This window comes from Hyaena hyaena, unplaced genomic scaffold, assembly GCF_003009895.1.
Source record: "Hyaena hyaena isolate Hyena2069 unplaced genomic scaffold, ASM300989v1 scaffold_3, whole genome shotgun sequence".
NCBI lineage: Eukaryota > Metazoa > Chordata > Mammalia > Carnivora > Hyaenidae > Hyaena > Hyaena hyaena.
The window spans coordinates 7,345,777-7,363,029 of record NW_024080635.1 but is presented as its reverse complement, the minus strand read 5'-3'; the positions used below and the strand labels follow the sequence as shown (position 1 = coordinate 7,363,029).

The window sequence follows — 17,253 nt, the reverse complement described above, 5'->3', positions numbered from 1 at the left end:
GCAGCAGCTCTCAGAGGCTGTCCTGTGCACAGGAATGATGATGCGGAGGGGACGCAGAAGGGCTCCACGTGCATGATCTCATTCACTGGCCCGCAGGTGATAACCCCATTCTGCGGATGAGGAAGCTGAGGCTCAAAGCGCTCAGAGGGAGCAGGGTCCTTGGTCCTTCCACGGCCTCTCAGATGCGCAGGGTCCATTGCCTGTGAGTCGCAAGCAGGAGCATGCTGCAAACCGTATAACCATAGGAGGAAAGGGCCCTGGCTTATAGGGTTTGCCAGTCACCATGGCGTAAATGCTCCCACCACGGCCAGTTTCGTGCTGCCCCAGTGATGGCTGTCGCTGATCACGGAGTCGGGAAGAGATGCTCACACTCGCCATCTCGCCGGCTTCAGCACGCCACTGGTTGGAGCCCGGGGCAGCCCTCAGCACCCATCACACTGAACTTCTCTCTCTAGGGTGCGAACACATCATCTTGTCCCAGCTCCCACCCCTTTCCTCCTTCTGTTCCATCCCTCTGGACGGTCTCTTCCCTCCTATCCACGTCTCTAAACCTTACTCACCTTTTAAGAGCCTGCTCGGCCCTGCTTCCTTCAGGCTGTATTAGGGGAAGCACCATGAGCTGCTACGAACGACGAACGTAACCCCATAATCGCAGGCGTTCAACAAACACAATCTAAGTTTACCACTGCCTCCTCCTGCAGTCCGATGCCTGCTGGGGGGGGGGTGTGCGGGGGGGCCGGCGTGGTTCTGCTCCCCCCTGGATCCCAGCTCCCTTCCATCGCGGACACCTTGTGTCCAAGTTCACCTCGGGACGGGGAGAGAGCGTGCAGGTTCCCACGGGCTTTATGCACGTCACTTCTACCCACCTGGTCGGCCAAGCCCACCTCTCCGAACTGCAAAGGGGGCCGAGAAGTGTGGTTTCACTGAAAACCGAGGAGAAAATGAAACTGTGAAAATGAAGCAAAGCCAGCTTCTGCTTTACTTCCCCCACACCCCAACTTCCACAGTCCAACCAATTTCCTTCTCTTCTAGAGTCTTCCACACCATACCACCCAGAAACTGTTTTCTTTGGCCTTTGACTCATACATGCCCAGCTTGCTTTGGGCATGACTCGTGTGGATTCAGGGTTCCCAGACCTGATAAGGCAGATCTGGGGAAGGGCCCATCATTCAGTATCTTTAACCACCTTAGGTAGTTCAGATGTACAGCTAACACTGGAACCGCTGATTTAGTTAAAATGTCCCATTTCATGGATGTGAACCCTGAGGCTCAGGGAGGGGGAGGAATTTGCCCTAAGCCATGGACTAAGCTAAAGCTGGATCTGAAAGTTCAACCCAGGGCTCCTGACTTTTAGCTCCGGGCTCTGTCTATATCCTATGGTTGTCCCCCTAGAAGATCTGATGGTAAATTCCAGCACAAGACACCAGTAGATGCTGAGTGACTCATGGATCATCAAGATGACCTTGGTGGTCAAAAGATAGTGAATTGAATGTGAGCTCTAGAAGCAGGCAGATCTAGGTTCAAACTCTACTTTTTCCACCTGCTTGTTTTGAGATCTTGGGCAAGACTTCTTACCTCTCCGAGCCTCAGTTTCTTCATCTGGAAAATGGGGGTGATAACAGTACCTATCCCATAGAGCGGTTGGGAGGTTGAGATATATGAAAAGTGTTCAGTGCTGTATCTGGTAAATTCTCAATATGTACTTACTGTTGGCTCTGATTATCTGCCAAGGTGAGTGGTTGTTCTCTGGGAGCACGAGAAGCATCTGGAGCAATCTCGAGAGTGAGACGTATCCAGGATTGAGAGCCTCATCTGGGTAAAGCTTGTCTACTGTGCAGACAGAATATTCATGAAAATCAGCTCCCAAAATGTATAGGCCGGGCCTTTGGAAATTCAAGCCTCACTGCTTGACCTGAGTTTTTATCCGATTTGGTGTCTAACTCATTGTTTCAAAACTATACCCAAGCTATGCATGTGTGTGTGTATGTGTATGTGTGTGTACACGCAAGCCTGGGCATTGCTTCTGTGCACAGAGGCTGCGGGGTCCCAGCCCATGAAAGCGCCAAGGTCAGTCAGGGAGGGCTGGGCTCTGCTGCAGTAACAGAGGCCCCCACATGCCAGTGGCTGTAGACAACAAAGGTTGCTCTCTCGGTCACAGCCCCTGCCCTTCGTGGCTTGGTTGGAGCTCTGCCCATGGTAGGTGCTCAGGCACATAGGCTGAAGGAACAACTACCAACTCAATCGTTGCTGTTCCTGAAGCCGGGGAAAAGAGGGCTCTGGAGGAGAGCTTGGGTAATAAAGTGCTATGGCCTGGAAGGGATTCACATCCTCACCAAGTCTCTTTCTCCCTCTCATTTTTAAATGTTTATTTATTTTGAGAGAGAGAGAGAGACAAAGCATGAGCAGGGGAGGGGCAGAGAGAGAGAGAGAGAGGAAGACACAGAATCTGAAGCAGGCTCCAGGCTCTGGGCTGTCAGCACAGGGCCTGATGTGGGGCTTGAACTCATGGACTGCGAGATCATGACCTGAGTCGAAGTTGGACACTTAACTGACTGAGTCACCCAGGCGTCCCACATCTTCACCAAGTCTGAATGCAGACACCACTGCACTGAGGCAAATCCTGGAGCCCATCTCCTTCCCTGTCTGCATAAAGTGGATTAGAAGAGTACCTACTTCAAAGAATTGGTGTGAGGGGTTATCTGGTATAATGCTGACTAACTCTTGAAATAGTTCTTGAGAGGGGCGCCTGGGTGGCTCAGTCAGCTGAGCATCCGACTTCGGCTCAGGTCATGGTCCCATGAGTTGTGAGTTCAAGCCCCACGTTGGGCTCTGGGCTGACAGCTCGGAGCCTGGAGCCTGCTTCGGATTCTGTGTCTCCCTCTCTCTGCCCCTCACCTGCTCTCTCTCTCTCTCTCAAAAATAAACATTAAAAAGTTTTTTTAAAGGTGAAGTTTATGTTATATGAATTATATCTCAATTTTATAAAAAAATTAAGATCTCAATATTGCTTTAAAAATTTTTTAAAAGATGATAAATAAACAAGTTAAACAATGGGCAAATCCCCCTCCCCCTGCAGAGTTGTTCAACTTCACCCCAAAACTGCAAGCTCGCGTTATAATCCGTGTCTCTATGTTGTCATTTCTTCGGGCTATTGTGTCTCCCTGGCCCGGGACCCCTTCCGTGTATGACCTGTGCTCTCTCTCACTTTCAGTGACAGAGCTGTGCCCACACGGTGTGTGTGTAGGGGTCACATCCTGCCGCAGGATGACCTCCCTTCTCTGGTCTCCCCAGGCCCTTCTCCTGCTTCCCCCGGGATCCTCTGGGATGCCTGGGATAGAGGAGCCCTTGGCCCTCGGGCATCCACCCCCTTCCTTTCAGTAATGAGGTCTGCGGGGGAAGCAGGGCAGGGATTTGCCTGATGTCACACAGTGAAACGGTGGCAGAGTTGGACTGAACACCCAGGCTCCCCACAGTCCACCTGGTGTCTCTCCTGTGATGTGGGGGGGGTCGTCGAGGGCAGGAGACGGGGCTGGGCAAGGGCTGGGAGACTCTCAGGACTTCCCAGAAGCCCTCACACCAGACAGGTGAGCAGCCTGGTGCGTGAGGACGTGGCGGAGACGGGGGCTGGCGGGATAGAGGAAAGCCGAAGTCAGACGAGGAAGGTCCCAGCTGCTCGATGCTTCCTGTTTTGATCACGACTTTGGTCGTGGGAAAAAGTTGTCACCACAACACTGTAGCACCAAACCCACTGGCTTCCCTTCACACATGACCGTTCCTCCCCCTGGTGTCTGTCTGGGACCATGTCCTCCCCCCTCTCATGCTCCAGGCCCACAGACCTGGGGTTCCCAGTGGGTCACCTCAGTGACCCCCCCCCTCTGGGAGCCACCTGTGTAGCCAGGCCCACAGACTCCCTGAGGTCTGACCCATCCCTCTTCCAAGAGCTCTGCATTCATGCACTTATTGAGCACCTCCTGTGTGCCACCTCCCACACAGCTGAGGTTAAAGGGTGTCGAAATCAGCCTGTCCAAGTCTCGCCCCAGGCTGAGGCTGGGGGTGTAACTCGGGGCCCAGCCTATTCCCAGAACCAGACGCCCCCGCTCCCCCTACCCCCAATTATGAAAGGTAGCTCTGGCTGTCATACGTTCAGGACTCCCTGGGAGCAGTTTTTGATGAAAAAGGGACACATTCATGAAACGGGGTAGGTGGGCGCAGATGCCACATTAAAGGACATGGACTCAGAGGGTGAAAATGTTTCCATTTCTGATGCGAAAGGGGAGTCTCAGGTGGATGCTCTCCGTCTCTCTGACCTTTCTGACCTTAGCTAATCTCCCCTTGAACCCAAAGACTGGTGCTCAGATCCAGAGCACCCGGGGCACCAGGGGGAATTTAAGGACACTACTTGATTAACATTGTACTCACACAACTGCTCTGCTTTTATGTGTGGCAATCACGCAAGTTCTCTGTTTACATAGTTTCCTTTGAAAATAAATTATTTAAGTAAAGATGAGTTGATTTTTTCGAGAAACACCGAATCGCCATCAGCACAGGCAGAAGGGAAAGTGGTTTGGAATGTCTGGGAAGTTCGGGAAGGAGTCGGAAGCTTTCCAGGTCTGGGAGGCGGGGCTGACTTCGTCCTGGCTTTTCCCTGCTGGAAGGACCTGGCCTGGACCCGCCATAACTGAGTCACGGTGGCCTGAGCCCTTGACTCGTGAAGCGTCTGGATGTCAGGCTCCCTGTCTGCAGAGCAGCACCAGGGTGGGCACTGGAGGCCCAGAAGGCAGGTTCCTGGGTGGAGGCCACCCTCCCTCGGAGGCCGCCTCCTCCTGGGTGTGTGAGCTGCCTTGTGGCCTGCGGCTCAGGACCCGGAACCATCGTCCCCCTCGCTTCCCTACCCCCCGCAGCTTTTCCTACAAACCCCTCAATCACCAATCCTTGGCCCTTCCTCTCCCTACTGTTCTAGGTAAAGTTGAGGTTCCCTGGACCCCTGTTTCCTGGACTGTGGTTCACCTTCCCTGGGCTTCCTCTCCCAGGTGCGGTCCCCTCCCTGTCTCCCCACTGCTGAGAGAAGCTGCCCTTGGCCAGTCTGAGGTGTCTTTCTGGAACCTTCCTTTGAAACCCTACCATCACCACCACCGCCACCACCTAGATCTGTGGGCTTCCTGCAGAGCAGGGCCAGGACTAGAGTGAGGCTGGTGAGGTGCCCAGGGTGCAACATTTATGGTCGCCCCGACAGTGAGTGTCTCCTTAACTATGCGTCCGAGGCACCTCACTTGCCCCACGCTAGCCCCACACCTGTTGCAGAACACAGGAGAAGGAAAACCTGCTTGTGAAAAGGATGTTCCAGGGATTATTGGGGTTCTGAGTAATTTTCATAGCAGTTACCCCCTTGAGATCCCACAGCACCTCCCAGGAGGTCTCCACTCTATGTGCCTGAGTTTGGGGCCTGCATCACCCTGGAAAAGGAATGATGTGTTTTATCTGCTGGTGACAGAGCCTTTCAGTACTTCCCACTAGAGAATGGAATGTGCTAGCAATGGCCCTGCAGGCAGCATGAAGAGAAGGTGACGTGAGAGGGAAGGCACTTGCCCTGGGACACAACAGCAGGGCCAGGACCCGAGTTTCTCGAATCTTTACTTAATCTTCCCTTTACTTTCTACGGCTCAAGTACAGTATGTTTGACACCTGAGTATTTGGCCCAGGCCGAGCTGAATCTAGGGCATATGTCCCCTTTATGGCCTTGCTTGCCCGCCCCTCCCCCACCCTGCCAAGGCCAAGTTAATTCCCTCCACGTCTTTTCAGCAGCTTGGACTTGCCTCTAATCCCACGTCTGTCTTCCCCACTGGACTGTGGATTCCTGGAGGGCAGAGACTGTGTCCTGCGGCCTCGGCCTCAGCACAGGGCCTGGTAACTTGCAAGTGCGCTGTGCATGCGTAACCCACATTTCCTGGGACCCCTGGGGGCCCAGGCTCAGTGCCACAAGGCCAGAGCCCTTCATACGACACAGACCATTAAGCAAAAGTAATTTAAAAATAATTCCAGCTGTGACTTGTGTCCCTCTAATACCCTTAAAATCCACTTCCCTCTTTGGCTCCGTCCCTTTTCCTCTCTTTTCCATTTCAGCCCCTCTCCACCGATTTCCTTGCTTCTGTGATACAAAACCTGGACACTAGATTGTCCAAGGGCCGGAGTTACCTTCCAGAGAGAGGGGAGGTGTGGCAGGTCAGCCCGTTGTCCTCCAGACCCCGTCGCCTTCTTCCTCCCCGGCCCGCGGGCTGCTCGGCCAGACAGTTCCCGGCCTCCCGTGCAGGAGTGGCCACGGGACTAAGTCCCCGCTGTCGGAATGTGAATGCGAGCAAGGGAAGCCACTTTCGGGCCTAGGTCTTAAGTCACCGGGTGTCTTCTTTATCCCCCCTGTTTGGCTGCAGCCAGCCCTGGCGACAGCCCCGAAAGGGGACAGTAGATCTTATGGGAGGGAAGAGTCATACCGCGGAAGGGTCTCTGAATGGCCAGGGCCTCCCGTGTGAGAGCCGAGGACAGGACGCTTCTATATGCCTCATGCTGCTTTGTGTTGGGGTGTCTGCCCCAGTGAAGAGCAGTGTGGCCTTACTCGTAAGAGCCGGGAAGGGGAGAGGCTGGCCGAGCAGTTACAACCAGAATCCTCTTCAGGAGGAAGGGGGAGCAGAGTCCGGGACTCCCACACGACCGACTCTGTCCCATTGCACTTTGCGGGATGACCGAAGGGCCAGGGATGCTCCCAGCAGCAACGAATGAGGACGGTTTCTTGTGTAACCAGAAGGGGGAGGGGAAAGATTGGGGTCACTCAGCATCCAGGTTCAGTGCTGACAGATACTCAAAAGCAACAGAAATGACCTCAGTTCTATCTGCCACTGTGTTTCTAAGAGACTCTTACTTACCCCTGTCGGCCTTCCCCTGGGGAAGGTTTCACCAGGGCCTCCCCAGAGGAGAGTGAGGGGCTTGCCCAAGGTCACCCAGGCCGTTAGAGCCGGAAAGGCCATGGAAACCCCAAGAAGGGATTTGGAGCCAAAAAGGAATTGAATCTGGAAGCAGATGGGGAAACCAGCAAGGGAACCCTCCCCAGGTGGAAAGATTAACTCAAGAAGCTGTAGCCAAAGACAATGGATGGAAATGACCTAAGGAATTCCAGGAAGGAGAGAAGCCTGCGGTCCAGGCACCTGGCGGGCTCCTTGAAGCCTGCGGAGCGGTCATGATTCACTCTGACGGCCTAGGCTGGAGGGAGATGAGGCTGAAGCACTGAGGTCTGAAAAGGAAATGCAGGAACCACGAAGTTCAGTGAATTGTCTAAGCCAAAAGAGACAAAATGGCCCTGGGGAGGGGCCTGGAGCCCAGACAGCCAGGGGAGGAAGGAAAACCCGATGGGCCTCAAATCTTCCCAGGTAACATCCTTTCTTTCAACATTCCCTGAACATTTACGGAGCACCTACAGTGTACGCGTACCTTTGTACCCTAGGGATACAGCCATGAACAAACAGAAAAAAAACAAACAAACCCATCTTCCGGGGCCCCAACCTCCTAGTGGGGGAAGCAGACCATAAAAGACAACCACAAGAAATAAGGCAATTCTCTAGTGCCGAGACCAGGAGTGACGGAGATGAGACCGACCTCATAGACTGCAGAGCCCAGTGCAAAATGAAAACGTGAGGCCCCTTTCCAAAGGCAGAGAAAAGGAGTTGTTAAAGGTACACAGGAAATTTTGCCTTCTTTCTGTAGTCTCCTCTCTCTCTCTCTCTTTCTCGGTCTCTCAACTTGTTACTGTTTTTATGTGCTGTTTAATGTCATTCTAAGGAAAGAAAAATTTTAAACTTATATCATTAGCATGTCATTCTAAGGAAAGAAAAATTTTAAACTTAAATTATTAGCATAGAACAATGCTGGCTTTGAAATGAAACTATCAGAGCATTTAACTCAGACGTGGAGTCACAGAAATTACACAATTTGTATTTCATGGCTTGTCCCCAAGGGTGCCCCAAGCCTGCCAGAAGAGGCCAAACAGAAAGATTGGAAAGAGGAAGAGCTGATCCACCCAGCCAGAGAGTAAGTGAACTCTCCTGGGAACAGAAATACCCTTAGGGTAAAAACTCTCCTGGGTTCCCAGGGGCCCTGCCCCACCATTGGGGACACACCCCCTCTCCAGAGCCTGACAGTTGCCAAGTTCCCCCTCCCAAACTGTCCCTCCCGCCAGATGCATGACTGATGGGTAGCACGCAGGTGAGGGTGGGGGCCTATGGGACTCAAACCAGACCTCTCGTTCGTACGGGTCCCCTCTTCCAACCCTTGGCAGATAGGCAGCCCCCACAGGTCTTTAAGCTTCCCTTCTAGGGTGCGCCCAGGACCTGCGTCAGGATCTTGCACCCACTGAGATGTGGCCTCCGGCCAGTCACCTACCAGACACACCCTGATGCTGTGAGTGCAGGCTAGGGATGGCCGTGCTCCAAGTGGATGCCTTGCTCCAGGATGCTCTGGGGCGTGTGCACCTGACCTCCCCTCCCCCGTCCTGTGTCTGTGATCAGGGTCCTGCCCGGCCCCAAAGACAGCCACGGTGATCGAGTGGGGCCAGAGAGGGGAGGCTGAACGGGGCCGGAAGTGCTAATGGGCAGGGGACCAGGTGGCACATGTGAGCTAAGGCCAAGTTCCTGGCGCATTCCCACCTTGTCCCATCAGACCTCACTTCAAAACACAGATTCAAAGATAAAACTATTAAGAACTTCAAGACCATGATGGTGGAGCATAAAATGCAAAGTGTGGGGCCCTTCTGAGCACAGGGTCCTGAGTCGGGGCTCTGTGGCTGTGCTCCCAGAAGACAGCCTTGGAGGGAGGAGAGGTTGGCATTCTGAACAAACGTTCACAGAAGGCTTTGTTAAGAAGATGGTGTTTGAGCAACGACTTGAAGAATGAGAAGGAAGGAGCCACTCAGACTTCAGAGGGAAGGGTGTTACAGGGAGAGGGAACAGAATGTATGAAGGCCCTGGTTTAGGGACGTGCCTAATGTATCCGAGGGACAGCAAAGAGACCCATGCGGCTGGAGTGGAGGGGTGAGGGGCCAGTTGTGCAAGGCCCTAGGAAACATTTTAGGGACTGGGGCTTTGATCTGAGAGAAAGGGCGAGCCAAGGAAGGGTTTTCAGTACAGGAGTGACGTGATCAGATTTAGGTTTCCAAGTGGCTCCTGGTGGGTTGAGCATAGGCTGTAGGAAGCAGGAAAACAAACCAAGGGCTATTGCAATAACCCAGGAGACGGATGGCGGTGGCTTGGACCACCAGCCTTTAAGGATGGGTGGTCAGATCCTGGGCATTTAGTAACATTCTAACACATATTTATTCAGCTCCCAGGACACCACCTACGGTCAAGGCTCAGGGGGTTAATTAAGCAGGAGACACAAGATTCCAGCTGTTGTGGAGAGTTCTGGTGAGGTAGAAACAGAAGATAAACAAACTAACAAAAAAAAAAAAAAGAAGGTCCTCACTGGCAGGTCATTTCGGCTGAAATCTGAGTGACATAAGGAGCCACCGTGAGATCGGGGAAAATCATTCCAAGTAGAGGGCACAGCATGTACATTAGTCAGCTCAGGCTGCCGTCACAGAACACTCCAGACTGGGTGGCTTAAACGGAAATTTATTATTTTTTTTCACAGGTTTGAAGGCTGAGAAGTCCAAGATCAAGGTGCCCGCCAATTCAGTTCCTGGTGAGTGCTCTCTTCCTGGCTTGCTGACGGCCAGTCTTTTTTGCTGTGTCTTCACAGCCTTTCCACAGCACCTGTGAGTGATCTCTTTCTTTCCTCTTCTATTTTTTTTAAAAAAATGTTTCATTTATTTTTGAGAGAGAGAGAGAGAGAGCAGGGGAAAGGCAGAGAGGTGGCGGACGGAGAATCCAAAGCGGGCTCTGCACTGGCAACAGAGAGCCCGACATGGAGCTTTGAACCCACGAAACTGTGAGATCATGACCTGAGTTGAAGTCAAGAGTTGGACACTTAACTGACTGAGCCACCCAGGTGCCCCTCTTTCCTCTTCTAATAAGGCCACCAATCCTATCGGATTAGGACCCCACACTCTTGACTTCACTTAACCATCCTTACCTCCTAAAAGCCCTACCTCCACACACAACCACAATGGGGGGCTTCAACCTATGAGTTGAGGTTGGGGGTAGACAGTTCAGCCCAAAGCACCCTGAGCTGGCAAACGAGCCTGGCCGATCCTTGGCAAGGCAAAGAGAAGGCAAAGAGAAGGCCGATGGGTACAGGGGAGAGTGCTTCAGACAGAGGTGGGCAAGGTGGGCAGCAGTCAGCTCCCACAGCCTTAAATCCAGATTCTACTCTAAGTGCTGACCATTTCTGAGCACTCCTCTGTTCCAGGCACATGCTAACAGCCCTATGAGCATCATCTCATTGAACTGTCACAGTTATCCTAAGAGGCTGATATTATCTCTGCCACTTTCACAAGTAAGGAGACTGAAGCCCGAGCAACACTGGTCAGAGAAAGGAGGCTCGGTCGTGGTGCTCAGCCCCCCAGGGGAGGAGTACAGAGCACCCCTTAGGTGAGCCCCCCGGGATGGGCCCCCAGACTGGGTGACCTCAGAAGCAGACACTGGATTTCATCTAACGGAGGCCTATTGGGCATCTGGTCCTGGTGAGGGGTTAGAGGGCTCAGTGTGAATCAGCCACAGTCTGGGCCAGTTAGGACAAGCCTTCTCAAAGTCAGGTTCTCAGTCTTCTACATCCAAATGTCCTGGGGCACAGATTCCTGGTGCTGCCAGTAGCTAGGAAAGCTCAGAGGTGTTGCCAGGAGTTGGCATCTTAAACAGGCATCCCTACGGGAACCTCTGCTGCAAGGGAGGGGCCGGCCACTGGGTAAACAGCTGGTGAGGGGGCACAGTAGACGGGCATCAGCAGCACCTGCAGAGGGGCCTGGAGCCTTCTGCCGGTGAGTGACTTCTTGAAGTAATGCTGCAGCTGGGCGTTGAAGGAGGCGGAAAGTGTGGAGGGAGGGAGAGGACCTTCCAAATGGAGGGACCTGCACAGGCAAAGACCTGGAGGCAGGGCACAACCAGAGGAAAGGGGAGCGGGGGAGAGGTAAGAGGAGGTTGTGCACCAGCTTTCTTCACTCCCCTCTGTGACCAAGGGACAAGGTGACCCAGGTGAGCTTCATCAGCCTGCAACAGCTGTGGGGGCAGCTTCATTGCAGAGACCTCTGCTGGGTAGACAGGCAGAGCCCCCTTTGCCCAGGCCCCCAAGAGTCACAGATGGATCATCTGGACCCAGTTGGCCCAGATGCTGTTCTTCGTATGGAAGGAGAAGATGGATGGGTGATTTCACAGAGAACAAAGGGGCTGTAGGCTTGGGGGAGGGGATGAGTGGGGACCTCCCTGTGGAGCCTGGTGACCTATGGCCCTTCCCTGGGTGGCCCTCAATGGGTTGGCTGGGAGGAGGGGACGGGAGGCATCCTGTCTTTCAACTACGGGCCCCAGAGCAGTCACACCCAGAGGCGTGATGGAGCTGGATGCTAGAGCCAGGTGCTGGAGCCGGGTGCTGGAGTCGGGTGCTGGAGTCAGGTGCTGGAGTCGGGTGCTGGAGCCAGGTGCTGGAGCTGGGTGGCTCACAAGTGCAGACTATATAAATATTCAAGAACTTTGTAAGCTGGTTGTTAAATTTTGGTAACTTGAAATTGGCCTTGATGGGTGTTTATACAGCATGGAAATTGGCAAAAATTAATTAATTAATTAATTAATTTTAAAAAATTAAGGATTTTTTAAAAAAATTCTTCCACTGAGCTGGTTAATCACTATTTCACTGACAAAGGAGCCAAGCCAGTAGCATCACAGAGCGGTCAGTAGCTGGAGACCCTTATCCAAAACACACCCTCTGTGCAAAAGCCCCACACGGGGCACAGGAAACAGCCAGGTACATCAGACACACTCAAGTGCCCCTGCTGTCAAGGAGCAACCGGTCTGTAGGGAGACAAAACAACAACAGCAAAAACCTGGGACGGTATCAACCAGGGAAGTACTGCTATCAACAGCCGCTCTACCGCAAGTCCCCACCATGGGTCATGGTGCTGGGAACCTTTCCCCCAACATCTCCACTCCTCACAGCAGATCCCACTATACAGATGGGAAAAATGAGGCTCAATGGTACACAGTCACCAGCCCAGGATCACACGGCTGGCAAAGTCAGGTCCAAAACCCATGCCGTTCTGACTCCTGAGCTTGCATGAAGTTCGTAACCATTGCGCCGCCTGCCTCCTCACAGCAGGCTGCCCCGCGGAGCACAGAGCAGGGGGCAGCTCACCCCGCCTCCAGCAGGTGCAGGGAGGCACTGGGAGAGGCTTCCCAAGAGTGGTGACCTTTGGCCTGAGCTTTAAAGGATGAAGAAGAATTTGCCAGTTATAGGGCGTGAAAAGGCATTCCTGATGGAAGGAGAAGCACAGGAAGAGGCAAGGAGGAGCGAGAGGGCATGGGAGGTTGAGGGAAGAGAGAACACGGCCGTATCACAAGCTTACGTCACGGAGAAGCAGGGGAGAGGGGAAGGGAGTCTGGGGACGTTAGTGAGAGAGGCCTTGAAAGCCAGGCTAAGAGATTTGGTCTTTTATCCTAAAGGCTTGGGAGGAACAGAAGTGGAAGGTCCTGGAACCCATATCCTAGAACTATGTAAATATTTCGGCAAGATTGCTACAATATCCATTTTACAAATGGCCCTAAAGCAATGCTTCTCAAACCATCTGTGGAGGACCACTTTTTAAAAATTTCTAATCTATCACAGACCAATACTTTTGTAAAATACAAGGAAAAATGAATTACTAGAAAAATAAAATGAAAAAAAAAATACCAGCCCTTTGTTTTTATTCTGAGATTCAAGACATACAATTACTCCATCAAATTGCACTACAAGTTTTCAACCCTTAATTTCTGTGTTCACTTTGATAGAGATGAGCTGGTCCAGGGACTATCTGCTACAGGCACACCTCTAGGACAAATAAGGGTTCTCTTAGCAAGGGCCAAGTGCTGTCAAACACATTCTATCTTGGAGATGAGGAATCTGTTGTTCAGAGAAGGTAAGTGGCCTGCCCAAGATCACACAGCTGGTGAGAGGCAGGGCTAGGATGTACACCCTGGGCTGTCTGCCTTCTGAGACTCTCTGCCTCGACCCATCCGGCAGGTGCAGCCCAGACCCTCTCAGCAGAGCCCTTTGGTCTGGTGCCTTCTGTTAACACAAGGTCAAGAGCCGTGCAGGTGGGGACCCATGAGAGAAGGGACCTCCCCTGCCCAGGGTCCCCCACCAGAGGTTGGCGGAAGCAGCCAGCCTCTAAGTCTCCTGACACGAGTCTGTCCTCGGGTTGTCACTCCACCTGCTTCTGTGCTTGTGGCCTCCAGGCCAGACGGTGCCAAGGAGGGCAAGGGAAGGAGGGGCAGGAGGGGCAGGGGACTCACCTGCTGCAATTACGCGGTGTTTTGTCATTCTTAATTAGCTCAGCTGCTCCAGAGGCAAAGACCTCCCCATGGAAACAGGGGTCAGCTGCTGGTCCTGCCCAGAGGGGCTGTCTGGGTGGGTAGGGGGCCCTCAGGAGAACCTTCCCCAGCGCCTTTAGGTGCTGCTGCTGCTTCTTCAGCTGCAGAGGGTCACCACTTGCCGGGTACATGGTGAGCACCAGAGGACAGAACTTAAGTCCTTAGATGTGTACGGGCCACCTCCTCTGTGCCAGGCGCTGGTCAGCTGCCCCAGGGAACCCTGGGGTGAATGATGGTTTCCAGCCCCCATGCTCGGGACACACTCCGCTGCTGGGGGAGGTAAACAGGTTCACCCATAGCCACAAAACACGAGTGACAACCAGAGTTACTGTTTACCAAGCACCTGCCACAAGGCAGGCACCAGGCCAAGCATTTCCCACATATTATCCAACAGAAGCCTTGCAAAGTCCTCTAAACCAGGTGCCATTCCCACCGCACAGATGAGGAAACTAAAGCCCAGCTAGCTAGAATTGCATAGACACAGATGGAGGATTTGGTTTTAAAGTCATTGTTTGATAGAGAGAGTGAGAAGGAGAGGGGCAGAGAGAGAGACGGGGGTGGAGGGGGCGGGGGGAGAATCCCAAGCAATCCTCAATGTCAGTGTGGAGCCTGACACGGGGCTCAAACTCATGAACCGTGAGATCATGACTTGAGATGAAACCAAGAGTCAAATGCTCAACCAACCGAGCCGCCCAGGTGCCCCAGGAGGATTTGGTTTTAGAACCCAAGTATGTAGGGGTGCCTGGGTGGCTCGGTTGGTTGAGCATCCAACTTCGGCTCAGGCCATGATCTCACGGTTCATGGGTTCGAGCCCCGTGTCTGGCTCTGTGCTGACAGCTCAGAGCCTAGAGCTTGTTTCAGATTCTGTGTCTCCCTCTCTCCCTGACCCTCCCCTGCTCACGCTCTCTCTCCCTCTCTCTCTCTCAGAAATAAATAAAACGTTAAAAACAATTAAAAAAAAAAAAGAACCCAAGTATGTAGAGCTCCAAGGTCAAACAGTTGTTGACTGAGGGAAAGAGAGAGAGAGGGAGAGAGAGAGAGAGGAAGCTTGTGAGAGAAGGCAAGTGTGTGGGTAGCTGTGACTTGGTATTGGGGAGGAGGCCAACTAGACTTTCAGGGCAAAGGTGGGGAGGCTGGGAGAGTTGAGGAGGCAATCTAGCTGGATGTTTCTGGAAGAGGAAGCATCATGAGAAGGATCTGAGGAGGGGAGGGTTCAGAGCAAACTGGTTGGAGCTGCTGGATTAGTGGGACATAAGAGGCAGGTCAGGCGAAAAGTCAGACCCAAGTCTCAGCAGGAATCTCTGGGCTTTTGACTCACCAGTAACCCAAGGTCTCTGTGATTCCCTGACAGAGGGCCTGAGGTGGAGGGGGAAGTGGGAGCGGGGGTGTGGGCTCTGGGGTGAGGCTGGACGACCCGCAGCTCAGACTGGGCCAGGCTGCTTCCAAACCACAAGAGCTCCCTTCCCTGGGGGCCAGTCAAGAACTATGATAAGAATAGCCATTCCACCTTTACTATTCAGCCAGTCAGGAAAGTGACTCTAGTTTTATTAAAATATCCAACATATATAGTACTTATTATAGGCCAGGCATAATTCTAAACACGTTCCAAACTTTAATGCTTTTAATTCCTACAATAATCCATGAGGTAGAATCCCCATTTTACCCATGAGGAAACTGAAGTCCATGGGATTTCAGTGGCTTATTTAAGGTCATGAAGTAAAGAAGCAGGGGAGACAGGATCCAAAGCTTCAGTATTCATGTGTTTAACTACTGTGCTCTGGTGGTGGGCAAAAAGACAATACACTCTGCTGTAAAAACTCCCATTTTACAGATGGAAAAACTAAGGCCACGCCAGGTAAAGGGACTGGCTCAGGCAAGTAAGGAGGATAGATTGCTTGAGGAAATCAGGGCTCCTGATCCTATGCTAGACTTCTGCCTTGGTCCCAGTACAAGCCCAAGCGACAGCTGGAGAGAAGCCAAGAGCCCTCCCAACCGCCTGGCACCCACTATCTCATTTGGGGTCCTCTGAGGGCCCAGTGGGGGAGAAAATAGTAAGATAACAATTCTGGCACTGTTTTCCTAAAGACAATAGCCAGTTATAACTATAGGTAGTTTCTCCCTGCCTTTTCTTTCTTTCTTTCCGTCCGTCCTTCCGTCCTTCCTTCCTTCCTTCCTTCCTTCCTTCCTTCCTTCCTTCCTTCCTTCCAGCTTATTTATTTTGAGAGACAGAGAGCGACCAGGGAGGGGCAGACACACACACACACACGCACACACACACACCAGAGAGAGAGAGAGAGAGAGAGAATCTCAAGCAAGCTCCACATTGTCAGCGTGGAGACCTACTCAAGGCTTGAACCCACAAATCGTGAGATCGTGACCTGAGCTGAAATCAAGAGTCAGATGCCAAACTGACTGAGCCGCCCGGGGAACTTCTATTTATTTCCTTTCTGATTGCTAAAGGCTATATGATCACTGCACAAATCTTTACCAAGTTAGATCACATGAGCAAAAAAAGAATTAAAAAATCACCTTAAAACCCCTCCTTGAATACGGGTGTATTTTCAAGATGTCTCTGCTCCCTCTCTGTCTTCATAAGCATCCAAGCTGTGAAGCAAGAGACTTGGCTTCTGGTCCTGGCTTGCTGTGTGTCCTTGGGCAAGTCCCTGCCCTTCCCCAGGACTCAAGCTCCTTACCTGTGAAATGAGGGTTTGGACATGGTGATCTCGGAGGAGGCCCCTTGCCGCTCTGACCTGTTTCTGCTTCTGTTCCTGGCTTGGCAGAAGGGCCACGAGCAGGCTGCCCCTCTGCGGGAGATGCATGGCTGACAGCTCCCAGCAAGTCTCCTCCGGGACGACGTGATGGCCCTGGAAACAGCCTTCACTGCAGGCTCCGCGTTCCCAGGCCCGCCTGCTCACTGGGCCCATATGGTGCCCCCTGCCAGCCGGACACCACCAGCTGCCCTTCACCTGCCAGCCCTGGGTGATTGCTTTTCCTTCAGGTTCCAGAACGCCCTCTCTGCTGCCCCAGAACCCAGCTGGCTCAGGGTAAGAGAGCTGGGGGCCTCTGCCCTGAGGGCCTATCTACCCTTGGGCATAGCCCTTTGCGGGAGAAGATGGCCTCATATGGTAAAAGAGATAGAGAGAGGGAGGGAGGGAAGAAGGGAGGAAGGAAAGGAACATTGATTGACTAAATTCCAACTTCATTTGGACCCCTTGCTAGGCATTCAGGAATGAATCCGAAAAACATTCTGCCCTTGAAGGGTCCAAAGTCTAGTGGAGGCGACAAGAGTAGAAAGAGGCAGCAGCAACACTTGCAATGCTGAGAGCTTAGGCCTGTGAGATCCCAAAGGGAGAAGCCTAATAGATGGGTGGCTGTCAGAGAAGGCTTTCTGAAGGAGGCAGCTTCATAGATCAGTTTTCAGGCAGCCTTGTGGAATAGATGTTGTTGCCCCTTTTACAGACGATGCTCAGAAAGGTGAGCTCACAACCACCAAACGAAGACAAGTCAGGTTCAAATCCCCATGAGCCTGGGACAGAATGGGACAGAATGACTGAAAAAGCACTTGGTTTATAGTCTGAGAGAGGAATGTCAGTGAGGCCTCACTACCCAGGTGGCGATAGCACAGCCCCATTTCCCCCCCGAACACAGGAACAGGACTCCTGTCTTCTGAGCTAGGAGCAATCCTAGAGGCTGAAGTTCACCTTGCTGAAGGATTCCC

The 17,253-nt window shown here is 52.7% G+C and overlaps 1 long non-coding RNA gene across 1 annotated transcript; it reads left to right on the top strand.

The window, feature by feature from the left end:
* Positions 1–7,690: 7,690 nt before the first annotated feature.
* LOC120232261 lies at positions 7,691–9,701 on the top strand. The gene is made up of 3 exons (XR_005528526.1): positions 7,691–7,718; positions 8,000–8,073; positions 9,670–9,701. It is a non-coding gene; the product is annotated as an uncharacterized LOC120232261 (long non-coding RNA).
* The last annotated feature ends 7,552 nt before the right edge of the window (positions 9,702–17,253 follow it).